Source organism: Toxotes jaculatrix, chromosome 9, assembly GCF_017976425.1.
Source record: "Toxotes jaculatrix isolate fToxJac2 chromosome 9, fToxJac2.pri, whole genome shotgun sequence".
In the NCBI taxonomy this organism is placed as follows: domain Eukaryota; kingdom Metazoa; phylum Chordata; class Actinopteri; family Toxotidae; genus Toxotes; species Toxotes jaculatrix.
The window spans coordinates 16,926,965-16,939,185 of record NC_054402.1 but is presented as its reverse complement, the minus strand read 5'-3'; positions in this window follow the sequence as shown (position 1 = coordinate 16,939,185).

The following is a 12,221-nucleotide window of genomic DNA, read 5'->3' as shown; positions in this document are numbered from 1 at the left end:
TCTTTCTGGTGCAAATGAGGATTTTATATTTTCTTCTTTTGGAAGAAGGACTGCTTCGTGCAATTCTGCACAAACTTGGCGCCAATTAAATTCCCTGGCTGGCTCCTTCCTGCTATTACATCTCTTATTTTCTAACCTTGAAATTATTGCTCATCGTCACCTTCCTGTGACACAAATAAGAATAAAATTAAGTAACACACACACACACAAATCACAAAGGTTGCACAAGATGACCCAAGAACTGATTCTATACTCTGCAGTTCAGTGCGTGTATTTTCTTCTCGTGTGCATTGCTAGTGTTAAAAACATTAACGCACACACATATGACACACAATTATTAATATAAATGAATATTAATTCATTTTGAATTTCTGATTGGTTTGGGTCAGGCTGAAACTTTATTCTCTAATTGCTTCAGGAAACTCTGAAAGTCATTTCATATTTTAGACCAATATTGAATTGACTCCATTGTCATAATTATGTTGGATTTTTATGAAGGCTTGCCTTTTTGAAAATAAAATTATCAATACGGTAACCTTGCTGTGCTCACTCGCTCCAAATATGAACTCTGCTTAAATCAATGGGAATCTTTGAAAAAGTGTTCCTTTTGATAATAAGCAGCAGTGAAGGAGAAAGAGTCTGTCTCAGAGACAGAGAACGAGATGGTCGCCTGCATTCAAATTAATTTGCATTGTGTATAAGTATTTTTGCCTCGCTGTGAATCATTACTTTATTATGGTGGCAGGGTTTGTATGTCCTTGTGTCCCCGGGGGTTGTTGTCAGGGAATCATTCAATCAGAAGAGTTTTTAAAGGGAAATTGGCAAGTGAGAGGCCATAGTGAGAACAATTCAGAGGCCCATATGAGTAGGTTTCACTAAGAAAGAATAACCTGAATCAGAAAAATATGTAGGCTGTTCTTTAAGCCTGGCCTGGGAGGAGGGCTTGTTGGTGAGCAGGTTGGCTGGGCCTGTGCTTGTGGGGCCCAATCAGGCTCACTGACCCCTGGATTTGCACACCAGTTGTTAGGTGGTGGAATGAAAGAATAAAAGCCAGTGTAAGGGGTTGAGATAGGTAGGGATGGGATATTCAGAAAAACCTTTGGGTGAGCACCACTGTGTCAGATTTTTCCAAGAAGGATGAGGGAATGGGATGCGAGCATTGCCTTGGTCATTAGTGTGGTGTCTGGATTCAATGCAGGCTTTGTGGAGAAGCGTGGCCTTAAGGTTATCATGTCGATATATACTATACTGGACACTGACATTTCATGTGGTCATGAGTTCTGGGTAGAGATTGAAACAGTGACAACAAGTAGGCAAAATGATCTTCCTTGGCAGACTGTCTGAGTTTATTATTAGGAACAGAGTGAAGAGCTCAGATATCCAGAAGGAATTTACAGTAGAACAGCTGCTTGTTTATGCTGAAAGGGGGTAGCTGAGGATACATCCCTCTGGGGGTTTTCCAGGCACATCCAACTGAGCAGGGACTCTAGAGCAGATCCAGAACATGCTGGAGGGTTTGCTCATTCCTCCATTTCCCATGGCCACAAAATGCCTTGGGATACCCCAGGTTGAGTCCTGCACTTGTCCAATTTTGCAGTCACTAAATCCACTGTGGACCCGCTAATGTAAGTCCTGTAGCCCTACTTGTACTCGTATTTTAACACGTAATGTTTCCTGTAGGCTACGTCAACTGCATGTCCAGCCTCCCACATAGTGACATAAAGTATGCTTTGGCTCCAGACTGATAACTTAACAGTTGCTCATCTGTTAACTTATCTTTGGTGAATTGGGTCAGTTCCTTTTGAATATGAAAGAAATAGGCCCAATTCACCAGAGATACTCCATACATCAGCAGTGTTAAACAATACATACCGTATTCAACTCAGTTTCCTTTTATCATTGAGCACTGTATGTGTGCTGTTCTGTGTATGTGTGCTTATGTGAGAGTGTTCTATGTGTGTTAAGGTGTGTATATATAGGTCCCACTGGCAGCATTGGTATCCTGACCATGAGCTAATAGACCTATCAAGCGGTCCCTCCAGGTCATACAGGGCTGTGTAATTGAACCACTGAGAATTTTCCACTAACCTGTAACTACCATTTCTCTCTCACATATGCACTTTCAGCCCTGTGGCCCCAGACACAGCCTCTCCAGCAGCCTTGTGGGTATGGGCTTTTCTTCACACATCCTGTCATTCCAATTGCCAAATCTGTGTCCATTCACAAGCCCATGTACAGCATTCCTTTAAATCAATTGTCTTAACAGACACCTACTTAACTTATTGTTCCTTTAGCACCTGTTACCCTTACAGTTAAACACTCCCTTAGGATATAGTTTTTTTCATACAAAAACTGGTGAGCAAATCACCATTCAAGTATACAATAATAGACTTTTTCCAGCAAACTGTTAAGCACGGACACTACTGCCGCTGGCCGTCTATAGCTAGATTTGTTGACACTTTTAAACCATCCTAAAAACCAGTACATTGTCACTATTAGTGTAGGAACTTTTATGGTTGCGCAGGTTGTCATGTCTGAATAACAGCAGTGGACAGGTACAATGAGGACGATGCTGCTGTTTATTTCCTCAAACGCTCCTCGTCATAATTTCATTGACATCACTATAATAACCTAAACAAGCAGGTGACAGGCGAAATACAGAATAGGCAGGTTTTTAAATAGTTTTGAGCAGGTATTCAGTATATTATATCAGTCACGTTTAAGTGAGGCATTCTCTTATATCAGCTCCTCTACACAATATGTTGTCATAATAGGTAAAAAATTTAAGAAGCAACTACTAGGCTTTAAAATATTTATCTAAATCAGTTGGTGTTAATAATGCCTTGGGCTAAGACTTACCACTTGAAAGGCAATAATCAGCCCGAGCACAGCATGTTCATGACAGCACTGAATGGGTTTTTTCAACAGACCTCTACCTCTCAGCTGATTGGACTATACTAATGCAACATTACCATCCTCCTCCATTGAAAATAGGTGTAAAAGAAGGGTAGGGTCTCAACTAAAGCTCTGTGTGTGTACAAAAATAGAAATATGGATAAGCTTGCTTTTTTGTTAGATGTTGTATAAAGCCCTTGTGTTACACCCTTAATCACTCGTTCATATATCAGGTCTGCTTCTCTAAAAGTGTCAGTACTCAAGACCAGCAAAGAAGTAGCACAGTTTCAGTGATTGTGCTGCCTTGACATTTTATTTTCTCCAACAGTGCCAGAGCCACTGTCACTGCATGTCAGAATTATGTATGGTTGTGGCTATTTATACCGCTATTATCACTAATTCATCACATGTACCTGGGTGAGTGGAGAAGTTCTTTTTAATCGATATCATTTCCTACAGAGTTCCTGAGTTATTTGTTTATATTTATCTTTTTGAGCTTTGCCCATTTTCTCAATCAATTTAACATCAATTGATTTTACTCTCGAAGTTGTTAGTTGAGTTTTATGCTATCCTAACCATGTCCATGGCCATGCAGTTGCCCCGAGCAACCAGTAAGAGTTGCTACTGCAGCAAAGAGTATGAAACCCCCTACTCTGTCCCCATGAACATAGGGAATGCTCAACCAAGCAAGCTAGAGTTACCAATACAGGGAATCAAACCTCGAATCCACACGCACACACATATTGAGTTTTCTGTTTAAAGTAATTTTAAAACAGATTTATGTAAGATTAAAAATGAAAGGTCACTGCATGTTTAAGTGTCTCCATTAAGTGTAATGATCCTACACTCCAACTTCAATTATATTTAAAACCATTGTAAAAAAAATGCTGCCTTGTTCCGATAATCTTTGACTACTTAAAATGAGCTGATAACCAGCTATGAACAGCAGGCGTACAACTCCTGTTGTGCGTTTGTCTGTCTGTATATGTGTGTGAAGAAGACACACTTTGTGGCCAGACAGCACACACACACTTACTGACAGGCACAGGGGTATTTTGCATATCATTGATATTCCACTTAGCTGTAGAGACAGCAGCATCCATTGTCCACTATAAATACACAACAAAGCAATTAATATAACAGTAACTTATGAAATATTGCCAGCGAGCAGGATATGATCCCTCTGGACCCAAGTCACATTTGTATAATAAGAATGCAGTGATTTGGGAAATAAACAATATTTCTTAATTTTATCAACACTGACTCCACAGGGGTTTCTCAACATGAGCTATTACAAATTTCTACAACCCAAGCACTGAGTGAAATATAATTTTACACGATCGTAGGGTGAATTATGTGTACACTCTAATACATACAGTGTCACAAATGCCCTCTGTTAGCCAAGGCATTTTTTTAGTTTGAGCCTTTGCTTGTAGGAGCACAGTTACAATGCATTTGGTTTCATGTGGGATTTTGTTAGAGGATCCATGCTGCTTTGGCATCTACAATGCCACTGTGTGCTTTTGCAAAGAACATCTCTATTTTATTTTTTATTTTTTATTTTTTTTGGTGAGGCTGAACTCCCCCCAAGTGATAAAGTCCACCGCTGAGAACACTGGTGTTGAGTTTACAGCTCCTGGCCCTCACCACCAGAACTGTCTGTAAGAGGGTGCCTAAAGGCTTCAAGCCAGTGTTCACTGCCTGAAACTTAACAAGCTCTGGGAGTGTGTGGAGGCAGAGTGGCAAGAGCCTCTCTGTGTCACAGCCCATATCTGGGGTTTGCAAACTTCACCACAGTGGAGGGGAATACCATTGTCCAGTGCCAGGGCACTGCTTCACGCGATGATGTGCTGACTGCCTGGTAAATGGTTTTGTTAAGTGGTTGGGGATTGAGGGATCTGAACCCTGTGAAGGACAAGGAGTTGGTGTAATGTCAGCTGTACTGTACCATACATTGTGGTGGATAGTGATGACTCATAGTCTGGTGCTGCTGAGTGTTTCTCCACCAGCAGCAATGGTATGACACGTCCCTGTCAGCTAAAGAGTGTCCCACTTATTCGGATCCATTTTCTGGAAGATGGACAAGGACCATCTTATGGTTTTGCCACTGATGACAAGACCAGTTTGTTTAATGACTCCTTTTTCAGACCTTGAGACCTTTAATATCATAATTTAAAATCAGCTCTGAAATTGATTTAATAGTGCAGTCAAAATCGGTAGTGATGGAGTGTGATGTCTAAGGGTTTCTACCATCATCCATCAGGTTGATGGAACAAATGGCTTATCGTTGTGTCACGTAATGCTTTGTTGCATGAGTCTCACTCTATCAACCACACTCCTGTTGTTGTTAGCCCCAGATTCATCCCCTTTCTATATACGGTCATACCCCTTTTAGAAGACACAGTCTGTTCAAAATCAAAGATCACATCCAGTTGAGATTGGTGGCCAATGAGTCAACCTAACCTGGATTCTCAACCCTCCTCCCAGCATGGCTGGAAAAAGAGTTGGATGTTGGGTGGACAGGTATTTATATTAGGGATACAAAATTGGTTTAATGATATTTTAAAAATGAAGCATTAAATATTCCTGTTTGAAAGGGGTACATTCTTACCTCTATTAGATGAGCCCTCTAATACCCCAAAGTGCAGCTCACATGGGGTTGAATACGCACATTGGCTGAGTGCTTAAATGCACAATTTAGTGGTGGATGACTACAGCCTAAAGATTAGAGCAGTCTTCCTGTGATTATAGAACAAGAGTTATTATGTTTTGTGTACCAATAGCTGCTTTCACCCATACACTTCGGCCCTGAACTTTTCTAGACATTACCCAGAGGAGCTGTATGTGTGAACACAAATGACTGAATCAGTTGAACTGTACCATAAACTGACTTCTACCCTTCCAGCTCCCCAATCCAAAGTCTGTGTGTTTTAGCCGGGGTGTGAATAGAGCCGGTAATTGGGCAGAGAATTCACAGCGAGAGTGTGGGCGTGTTGATGATGTTTCTATCTTCCCTCTCCATCCCTTACCTGAAGCAAACAGAGTATTTCAGTTAGGTGAGAATGCATCTGATATGGACAATCTCTCGTTGTATGCTGCATGTGTGAAAGAGCAACTTCAGGTCTGAATCAGGTCTGGACGTTGTTTGGAGTTCATATGAAAAACATTAAACTGGCCATTAAACAGTGTGTTTGTATACAGAACAATAGATATATGAAAATTTTACATAATTAGTTTTTTTTTTAACTAGACTTTAACATTTAGTTGTGTTTCAACATGTGGACAGACACACTAGCCCTGTATCTGTCACTGTATCTGTGGCTACAGTGTTGACTGATCTGTCCTCAGACTGACCTGTGACGTCAGTATTCCTTCTGCATCTTCACCTTTCCCTGCCCTTTGACATCTAGTTAGGACCGACCTCATTGTGACCCCGTGACATGACCCAGGCACAGTCATAAACAGCATACAGCTCACTCCATTACCAGTGGATGTAACCCAAAATAAAAACTCATTTGGAGAATCTAATTCTTTTCTGAGTGCTCTGTGGCACTATTGTTTTATGGGGTCAGCTAATCTGGCACATTTAGAGATGAACAATTATCCGATGCTCAGCCTGTGTCTAACTTGGAGAACAGGGAGAATAAAGAGAGGGTCACAAGGCCAAGTTATTTCTCGTGAGGGCATTGGATCACTTGTTGACATGTGGATCAGAAATTTGTGCTGCGTGAGGTGCGCTCAACTTACAATGAAAACACTAGCCCACTTGTGAAAATATTGTTTCAGTACAACACAATTCAGTCCATGTCCTTTGCTGTCTCTATCTTTCTGCAGGTTTTCCAGTCACAGTTTTTATAATGTCCAAGTGTGTGTGTGACACTAAATGTTTCCTCCCTCACACATACCCCCATGGCCCAGTGAAGGAGAGAACTGTGTGTGTTAGGCTTTGTGTGTGTGTGGTGAGTGGGAGATAGACAGGCCAATTACCCTGCAGTGGCATTCTAAGCCTGATCCCCCAGCAGATGGGTCACAGGGTGGTGGACTAACCCAGGCTTGGCACACACCAAGGGGGACATACAGGGCCTCTTTGCACTCTCGTTCTGTCACTGAAGCCCAGTCTGGAACAACAAGGTCAGACACCCTGTCCTTTTAATCTGCTTTAGAGGTAGCCAAGGGCGTGTCAATACACCTTAACACATCACATGCACACACACACACACACACACACACACGGACATGTAAGTATGTACTTATATACATAAACAAACATGGGTTAAGATTCGTACACATGTACATAAAAAGATATACACACAGACAATACATAAAGCATACTTGTTAATACAAGATGATTGTAGATGCATGGGTGGGAAAATATGTATGAACATGAACATGTTCACACAAAGATACAGGGCCACACACACACACACACACACACACACACACACACACACACACACACACACACACACACACACACACACACATAACTGGGGAACAATAAATAAATGTACATACCAAGGCACACACAAACAAATCCATTCCATGAAAACACATCTGTAGTACATGCACTATTTCTCTGTCTGTTTCTTACTCTCTCTCTCACACACACACACACACACACACACACACACACACACACACACACACACACACACACACACACACACACACACACACACAGAGCTCTTTGTGAGCAGCATACTAAATTAGTCTTTTAACTTTACCATTGCCTTATGTCCTTCAGCCGTGTCCTCACCAATCCCTTCTTCTCCACTCTTTCCCTCATTCACCTCTTTCCCTCCTCCCTTGCACTCTTTCCCTTTGCCACTCTTCCTCCACCCACTTCATTTTTCCTTCTTCACCATCTCTCATTTTTCTGGAAACATGAGTAAGAGGGAGGAAAGACAAATGGGAGAGAAGGAATAATGGAGGGAGGGGAGGATACAGTCTTTGGGATTTGAGTGCATGGCAGCCTGCTTATCATTTGGTTTGTGCTGTGCTGTGTGAGTGTTCCTCGTTCTCAATCTGTCTGTGGGTGTGTTTGCTTTTGTTTGTAGCTGCCTGCCTTTACTGTTCTACGTCACTTTTGGCAGACCAGCAGACCTAAAGCAGTAGCCTGCTGAGGCCCAGAGGCACTTTGAGCCAAACATAGAAACACGCAGGGCAACAAGGCAATCACATGCCATTTGTCCCTTACTTCCCAATAAGGTTAGAGGTATTATAAAGAAATATAATAAATAAATAAAGACAAAGATCACTTGCGGCCCTGTACCCACTCAAAGGGAAATGGTTTCGTACTTTGTCCTTTTTCTGATTGAAAACAAGTGTGTTTCAAGCATTTTCTTCTGTGCAAACCCAGTGTACCAGATTGTTATTGACTATGTTGCCCTCCACTCTCCCTGACATACATGGGCAGTAACTACCTCACTCCTCTAATGCTACATTACTTTTTGGTCCTTTCTTTCTAGGTTGCTGATGGCATTTGTGGCTGTGGTATATTATGGATGTATTATGTGTCTGCCTCCATGGTAGATACAGGGGACCTCCTCCTAGCTTTGCCTGTACATAGTGTGTTTGTCACCTCATCAGCTGCTTCACCCTTCATTTAATAATTAGTTGACTTGACAACAATACAACAGAAACATGTGACTACTCTTGTTCCCAAGCTACAAAACATTGCACAACACATGGTAATTGGTTGAAAATGACTACAAGTACATTAGTGCATGTGCATTTTCTTTCTTTCTCATTACCCTACACTTCTAATTTTATATGCTCCACATTTTGCCATGGGTTAAGATTATTCACTCTGTATTAATCAGTAGTTAACATTATTATTCATCCACCAATTCATTTTCCATACATATCTTTATCCTTTGCAGAGCACACGCTAGGCCATAGGCAGGGTAGGAGCAGGATGGGTCGCTATTGTACCATATGAATAACAGATACAGTCAACCCTTCACACTTACAGGCAATTTAGAGTCTCCCAGTCACCTGATATGCATATTTTGGACAACCACAGCACCCATGGACAACATGCAAACTAACATATTAAAGCCCCAGTCAGCCAGGCAGATTCAAACCCAAAGATCTGTTCTGACATGACAGTGCTAATCATTGAGCCACCATGCTTCCACATTATTATTCATATTATCCATGTATAAAAACCTGGAGCACAATTTGCCCTCTAATTCAGATTTAACTGTGGAGGACATACTGTATGCATATGCATATGGCTCATAATGTACGTATCACTCCTTAGTAAATCAGGGTTGATATGCAACATCAAAAAATGTCAAAGAAAAGTCTCTAAATCAGCACATTCAACCAAAGAACTGTCAAAATTGTGGCACACACACACGCACCAAAACGCTGTAATCAGCGAACACACCAAGCATCCCTGCCTGTCGTCTAAATAAACAGTCTGTCTAGGCGTATGTGCCACATTGAGCTGATACTATAATTAGCTGCCTAATCATAATCATTGTTACATTTCTCTCGTTCACTTCCTGTGCAGGGGGAAATCTCAGTTCAATTTACATCATTAAAGTAATTGCCCAACACTTGCTAATGCACCGGTTAATGCCAACTTATGCCAATCTAGCCTCCCTGCTAGCTCTCATTTGCCATGATTAGCCACTGATGCTAACGGAGCAAAGCTGTGGGAGACACATCGAGATTTGCATTCTGGATCTTACACTAAAAATATGCACTGTTACACAAACACACGTGAAACTTCGGGTGGGGGGGGTGTTAGAGTGGTACATCAGATTGGTACATGAATCTTGTCTCAGCCATCAATGATGGCATTACACAAATTATTTTTTATATTAAAAAAAAAAAATCAAAGTTGATGCAGCAGAACCAGAGCTTATGTTATGCTAGTAGCAGCTAATGGAGCCTTGAGCCTGTATCTCATATCAGAGATGAGGAGTGGGCTGCAGAGGTCTCGTAAGCTTGGTTCTTTCTAACTTCATACCACCATAGTTTTGATTTTTGTCATTTTCAGACTGAATAGTCTTCAGCCCAAAGTGACATTACTTGAGGCAGCTTATCAGATTTCACACATCTCCCTCTGGAGCCACAAAAGGCTTTATTTTTTTTCATGACAGTCATGCTTCTTTTAAGAAATGAAGATATTCACACTGCTTATACTCTAGTTTCTACATTGCAACCACATTTTCTTGTATCATTATACAAGAAAATCTGTTGTATATGTTATGACTACTTACTCTTGTTCAGGTGATAATCTGTCACTAGCAAACATGTCACTTTAACAAGACCAATGAAAAAGCAACGTGTCAATAATGGAAGTCAAGCATTAACTTGACTTTTTGTTTTTGTTAGCTGGTTGGACATGTCATTAATCACTGGGTTTCACAGAAAAAAACAAAACTACTCATTTGTCAGTTGTTCACAATGTGTTAAAGTGAAATGTCACACCTCATATCATGGATCTCACCCCAGTCTACCCTTACCACTGACATTTACGCTTTGTTGGCCATTTGAGGGCAGTTTCATAGTGCTAAACTTCAAAATCTTCATCTTTATAAGTTGATAAGATAAACCTGAATGCATGAATAGCTTGTCTCAGTCTCATCTGGGGAGGAAGACAGTCCCAGCTCAGACTACAGGTCTTCTGAAGTTGGACAGCATGTTTTGGAAGACCCAGCCACTGAACATGAGCACAACATCTGACTGCAGATTCCTGAAAGAGAAAACAAACCAAGGAGACGAGAGAGAGAGACAGCTGTGACAACAAAACAACAGGACATTACAATTCTGAACAAACAACAACTGCATATTGATGCAATATCAAGTTAACCAACCATCCAAGGACTGAAAACAACTTTATGTCATGAACACTTGCAAACAGTGAGTGAACAGTGTATGTTGAGTTCTCTAGCTATTGCTGCTAATTACTGAGTCATGCACTCTTAATGGCATTGTAAAGCTCAAGGACAGACTTATACATGTCACTTAGATTTATTAAGAGGAGAATTAATTTTACACACTCACACACATATAAAAAATTCATAAAAATACCCATAAGTATCACAGCTTGTGCACATAGCCACACACATACTTTTACTGTGGCAGACATTAAACAACTGCAGAGGGTGTAACCATACGTTTTCTTGAAACATGTATTTATTTGAAAATGGGCAGAGAAGCGTTTGCATCCTGACAGCACATAATGGAAAAATACAAGGATTTTCACATTCATACCAGTAATAAATTAGTAACCTAATGTATGTACACATAGAATACTAAATAATATTTGTCATAACTAAAGCTGTAGGAATTTAGTCTGTTAATGATATTTTCATTGAAAACTTTCCCTGTGCATTTACTCGTGGCAAACACCAATAAAAAAAAAAAGCTCAAACTAAACTAAATGAAAGCACAAAATATTTAAATAAAAATGTATGCATTTACTGTAACTTATAGAACAGTTAGATATAAGAACAAAAAGCAGCTGAGTTATTGCACTGGAGGATATTACACATTTCCTGAGTCACAGTGTTCCTATACAGTGCAGTTAGACACATACAAAGGTGCAGTGGGAATGTAAACATTTCTGTAGTGTTATATAAATCCAACTGTAAGTAATGCAGTACAGACAGCCATTGTCAGTCTTTGATAGTGTTCAGTTCTTGTACAGCTCTGGGATATAAACTGTTCTTAAGTCTGTTTGTCTGTGATATGGTGGACCTGAGACATCTGCCAGAGGGCAGCAGGTCAAACAGATGATGTCCAGGGTGGGAGGGGTCTTCCAGTAGGTTGGCTATTCTGCTGAGGCAGCAATATCTGATGATTTTCTGGGAGGTTTTGATGACCCCTTCAAGGGCTCTCCTGTCCGCTGCGGAGAAGCTGGCATACCATGCAGAGGTGCAGTACGTCAGCACTCTCTCGATGGAGCAGGTGGTAGTGGGACACCAGCAGCTTTTCCTGCAGGTTGTTTTTCCTGAGGATCCTCAGGCAATAGAGCTGCAGCTGTGCCTTCTTGACTACTGCTGTGGTGTTGATGGTCCAGGAGAGATCTTTGGCGATGTGCGTACCCAGGCACCTGTTCCACACAGTCCCCTGCTGATGTATAATGGATCAGGGTCTGCACTATTCCTCCGGAAGCCTATTATGAGTGCTTATGTTTTTTGGGGAGGACGAGATTATCCTCTGAGCGCCATGCTGTCAGTCTTTGGACTTCATCCCTATAAGCTGTTTTGTTTGTTCAACTATGGTCATGTCATCTGCAAACTTGATGATGGTGCTGGTGGGAAGGGTGGGGGTACAATACTGAGTGTAGAGGGCATAGAAAAAGG